Raw genomic sequence first — 5533 nt, 5'->3', positions numbered from 1 at the left:
TTTGCAAACTCAGAGAAGTGGGCGCACTAAGACAGGTGCCACGCAGCCCCGGGAAGTTCCATGTAGGCCTTGTTTGAGGCCCAGAGCATTCCCAGCCCTTTCCCAAGGGACATTCATCTGATTTTCTCAGGACCCCCAATATCGACCGGCTGGTGGAGGGGGGCATGAGACTCACACAGCACCTGGCGGCCCCCCCTCTCTGAACCCCGAGCAGAGCCACTCCAATCAGGTGGGTGTCTCAGGGACCCTGGGCAGCAGCTCCCGGCTGCAGCCTGGACCCCATCGCCACTCTAGCTTGGTAGTGATCCCGCAGATACTGGGAAATTGAAAGCTAATGTCCCATCCTGTCACCTTCCTGCAGTGTGTGCTCTGAACAGGACCTCGATGCCCTCACCCCTCACGACCCTCAGCCCCTGTGGGTGTTAAAACCTACGCACAATACCGGGCATGGTGGCACACGCCTGTCATCCCAGCGGTTGGGAGGCTGAGGCAGGAGGATCACGAGTTCAAAGCCAGCCTCAGCCAAAAGGAGGCCCTAAGCAACTCAGTGAGACCCTGTCTGAAAGTAAAATGCAAAATAGGGTTACAGAGGGGACTCAGGGGTTAGGTACCCCTGGGTTAATCAAATGGGAGTCACAGATAACCACACACCTCTTACTGAGGTCTAGATCATCCCTAGCTGATCTGGGACACACAGCACACTGCAGGTTCTGCGGGAATCGTGCTGATACTCAGAGAAAAAAATTGCTCAGGGAAAAAACACCCAACACAAATATCTGTGCACGTCTGGTACAGGAAAAAGTTCTTTTCCTTCTGATATTTTCCACATACCAGCTCTTGTCTCATAAAATTGCCAGGTAGGTGCCCTTGGTAGGCTGTGCAGAGAGAGCCTTCTGGGATGGGATAACCACCATCATTTGTGGATGAGAAGCAGAAATACGGTGATTGACAGGTGAGATACAATGCTCCATAGATGATGACGGTGATACCATCAATGAAGGAGATGGATTAATGATGCTCAATTGATAGCAATCCTGTCAATAGATAATAGAGGAACAGGTGATAGCTAATGATGGGTGATAGAGGTATATAGAGGTGACAGATGCATAATGCATATACAGGTGACAGATAAATGATGTGTGGATAGAAAGGGGATAGATGCAACGTAATGGCACCTGGATGATAGGTAATGATTGATAGATAGATAGATAGATAGATAGATAGATAGATAGATAGATAGATAGACTGGGTTGGTTCTCATGATAGGCAAGGTGTGTCCAACTTATGCAGCTGACATTGGGGCAGATGATGCTCAGTGGTGGGGTCATGCTGTGCACAATAGCACATTCAACAACCTCTCTGATGTGCACCCATTTCCTACCTAGAGCACCACTTCTCCACCTTCCCCAAGTGCTGACAGCCAGATTCTTGCCCACTGTCCCCTGGTGCTCAGAATCCCTTTGCTAAGACCTGTTCCTGGCAAAGGGAACATGAACCTTGCTCTGCTGTGGGATCCGCAGGAATGGACAACAATGAGTACCTGGTCCTCTACTGGAATGCAGGCTCAGGCAGGCTTCCTGCCAATGAAACCACTTTTGCAAAAATCCCAAAGGAACAAGGCTATGCTACCAGCCTCATAAGTATTTGAACACCTGATTCCCCTCCCATCCAAATGTCAAGGGACCAATTTCCTCTGGAGGAAAAAAAAAACAAAACTTTCATCCTTCTCCGCCTCCTGAGTTGGTATCTGGCTCCACTCCGGCCCTCTCGGATGGTTTTCAGTTCAGAAGTTCTCCTCATTGCAGAGGTTTGGGTTCTTGATTTATATTTTGCCTTCTTTCCTTCTATGAACCTGTCTATCTTCTTCAGCCCCAAGGAATCAGAAAGCTCTTCAGAGACTGGCTCCACCACCTGTAATTCCAGTAGCTTGGGAGGCTGAGGCAGGAGGACGGCAAGTTAGAGGCCCACCTCAGCAGTTTAGCGAGGCCCCAAGTAACTCAGCGAGACTCTGTCTCTAAATAAACAAAAAAGGGTTGGGGATGGGGCTCGGGGGTCGAGTGGCCCTGAGTTCAATCCCTGGTACCCAAAACCAAAAGCAAGTCTTGGTTGAGGTCACTCATAGCCTCTGCTGATTCAGGATCTGCTCTTTTGAGGGTTTATTTCCCCTGACTGCATCCAAATGGCCTCGGGGTTCTTTGTCCCAGGCAAAAGCGTGCGCCCTTTGTGTGGCTGACCACCCACTTCCACTAGCAGGAAAGTGGCACCAGGGCGTGAGCTGCGCATGCCGCGGTGACTACTGCCACCACCCGCTGAACCATAGCTTCCACTACTTCTATGGACTGCCCTTCACCCTGATCAACAACTGCGACCCTGAAAGGCCCCCAGAGCTGGGCGTCACAGTGGCTGCCCAGTTCAGCCGCTACACCCGAATCCTGGCTCTGGGCGTCCTGACACCCATGGCTGCCAAACTCAGTGGCCTCCTCTCGGATCCCTAGACCGCAGTCGGGCGCACAGCCAGCCTCGTCTTCACCACGTGGTTCTCCAGCTGTGGGTTCCTGCGACTCTGGAAAACTGTTTGCTAATGCGGAACCACCAGGTCACCGAGCAGCCCATGGATGTGGGGAGCACCACCAGACGGATGCTGCAGAAAGCCACGGCCTACATTCAAAGGTGGAGACCCTAACGATCCGGGGTGTGGGGCAGTTTCTGAGCCATGAGCTACCCTGGGGTCCCATAGCAGCAGGAGCATTGAAAAGGTCCAAACTCACACTTCATTCACAAATAAAAGGAAGCTATCCTTCTTCATGGCTACATAGTAATCCACAGTGTATATGCTGAAGGATTTTTTTATGGAGTCACTTTGCCCATGTCTGTCATCCTAGCAGCTGGGGAGGCTGAGGCAGGAGGATGGCAAGTAGGAGGCTAGCCTCAGCAACTGAGAGAGGCCATAAGAGACTCAGTGAGACTCTGTCTGTATAAAATATCAAAAGGACTGGGGAAGGGACTCAGTGGAGAAGAACCCCTGGGTTTCATCTCTGGTGCTAAAAAAAAAAAGAAAAGAAAAGAAAAAGGAAAGGTCCAACCTCTTTGTATGAATTGGTTTCCACACTTGGATCTCTGCGTTGAGTTACCGGGTTGCACTGGAAAGTATCCAAGTAGTGGTCATGCATCAGGGACTCTTTCCAAGGCCCAGGGAATGCCTGAAACCCCAGAGAGTACCCAACCATTCATATATAAATAATAAATAAATATTCATACATATAGTATAATATATAACTATTTCCCTATTCGTACATACCTATGAAGATATTTAATTTATAAATTAGGGAAAGTCAGAAATTAGCAGCACCTAATAATAAAATAATAATGATGGCAATGTTCTGTAACGCAGGGTGGGTGGGTGGGGTGTCCCGTCGCTCCCTCTCAAAATATCTTCCTGTAGTATACTGACCATGGATATTGTTTTACTCAGACAAAATTGCCACTGTGACCAAAGGTCCCAAGAAGAACATTTGGAGAAGGAAGAGTTTATTTGGGGCTCATGGTTTCCAAGGTTCAGTCCATGGTTGGCCAATTGACTCCATGGTTCTGGCCCAAGGGGAGCAGAACAAAATGGCAGAAGGCCCTGGAGGAGGAGAGCAGCTCAGGACAGGGCACCAGGAAGCAGAGAATGCTCTGCTCACCAGGGACAGGATAGAGACCCCAAAGGTACAGTCCAGGGATCCCCTCCTCCAGCCACACCCCACGTGCTACAGTCACCACCCAGTGAGTTCATCCAAGTGGATTAATCCACTTCTAGGTCACACCTCTCATAATCTAATCATTTTACCTGTGAACTTTCTTGCATGGTCTCACTCATGAGTTTTTGAGGGGACCCCTCACAGTGAAATCCCAGCAGGTGAACCCAGGTAACGGATGCAGCACATTCAAGGTCCACTGTGGACACCATCATCTCCCGTCAATAATTCCAGTGGTTTTCTAATTTCACAAACAAGGACAGGCCCTTTCTCCTCTTTGTGTTCCAGCTGCACGTCCACACTCCTCTGGTGACCTTGAAAGCCTTCCTCAGGAGAAGATGCCATGGTTTATACAGAGACAACGGGGAGGGGATGGAGTGGTTTGTAGGTAAGTCAAGATCAATAACCGGGGAGAGTACACCCCACTCGTGTCACTTGTTTGTTCATTTCTTCCCAGTGATAGTCTAATTTTGCACAAAACCAATCATTTCGTTAGCAGTCAGTTTTGTGAGAAGCTGTCATTCAGCGTCACCCTTAGTGGTTACAGGAAGCAGAGAGAAAACGTTAGCTTTCAGCATCGTGGAGAAAAAGGGCTCTGCTTTCGGGGCTTGGGGACACGCTAGAGAGAAGGAAGAACTTGCAGACTCTTCCATCTGCGAGGGTTTCCTGGAGACATAAAAGCCCTCACAGGTCAGGTGACATGTCCTTGCACGAATATCCTGACATCTGAACTACGTGAGAGGCACATGTTCCCAAGGAGGACAGCAGCTCACGTCCCTTGTGAATTGGCCTCTGTGCCTTCAGAGGTAGGAAGGACCGCTGGTCTCCATGGTGCAGGGAGATACTGCTGGGTTTGCAGGTGTCCTGTGCTCTTCTGATCATGGCCATCATAAACTTTGCTGCTATTGGTTGTGGTTCCTTCCATGTGGGCTGGAATCTGTCATGGCTTTTCCCCACCCTGGCCACCCTCTCACCCTTTTATTAGGGCACTTGACCCCACCGGCACTGCACATCAAAACCATGCCTGCTGACGACGTCCTGGATATTTCTTTGCAAGTCTCTCCTGATTTTCGAGGTGACACAGTGCTAAGAAGACCTGGGCATGACAGTCTCAGCACCGTGATGACACATATCCCTGTAGTCTCTGGGCAGGGGGCTCTTTCTGTGACGGTCCAGTACAAGGTGGCTTGTGCATAGAATGGGAAGCTCATGCCCCCAGCTGAGACCCGTGTGAGCGCTCTCTCTGACACCTTCCACCTTCTCCACAGTTAAAGCCCTCCAAGCTCTTGATTAGAACCGTCTGAAGAACTCCACGATCACCTATTAGGACTCCGATCATGGAGGGTTACTTGAGGCCACAGATGAACACCAGCAGCTGGGGAGGTGCAACGGGATCTACAGAGATGAGGGGCTAGCCACAGGGAGGGACGGAGACAGGGAGCCAAAAGAGTCCGCATTGGAGGTTCCAGAACATGGAGACTATGGAGGAGGAGGGAGGGATGATGATGAAGAGGAGGAGAAAGAGACAGAGGTGAAGGAGGAGATGGAGGAGAAGAAGGAGGAAAAAAATAAAGAAGGAAGAGGAGGCATAAGAGGTGGAAAGAAGATGAAAAAGAAAGACAAGGAGGAGGAGGAGGAGGAGGTGGAGAGATGATGTTGATGATGAAGAGGAAGATGAGAGATGAGGAGGGGAAGAGGGAAGAGAAGGAGGAGAAAAAAAGGGAAAAAAGGATGGGAAAGAGGAAAAGGATGAGAAAAAGAGGAGGAGAAAAAGGAAGAGAATTTGGAGGAGGAGG

At 49.9% G+C, this 5533-nt stretch overlaps 1 pseudogene; it reads left to right on the top strand.

Moving 5' to 3' along the window:
* The first annotated feature begins 1357 nt into the window (after positions 1-1357).
* Positions 1358-4919, top strand: LOC144374056 (arylsulfatase D-like; annotated as a pseudogene).
* Positions 4920-5533: the final 614 nt, after the last annotated feature.

Source organism: Ictidomys tridecemlineatus, unplaced genomic scaffold, assembly GCF_052094955.1.
Source record: "Ictidomys tridecemlineatus isolate mIctTri1 unplaced genomic scaffold, mIctTri1.hap1 Scaffold_568, whole genome shotgun sequence".
In the NCBI taxonomy this organism is placed as follows: Eukaryota; Metazoa; Chordata; class Mammalia; order Rodentia; family Sciuridae; genus Ictidomys; species Ictidomys tridecemlineatus.
This window is presented reverse-complemented; position numbering and strand designations above follow the sequence as displayed.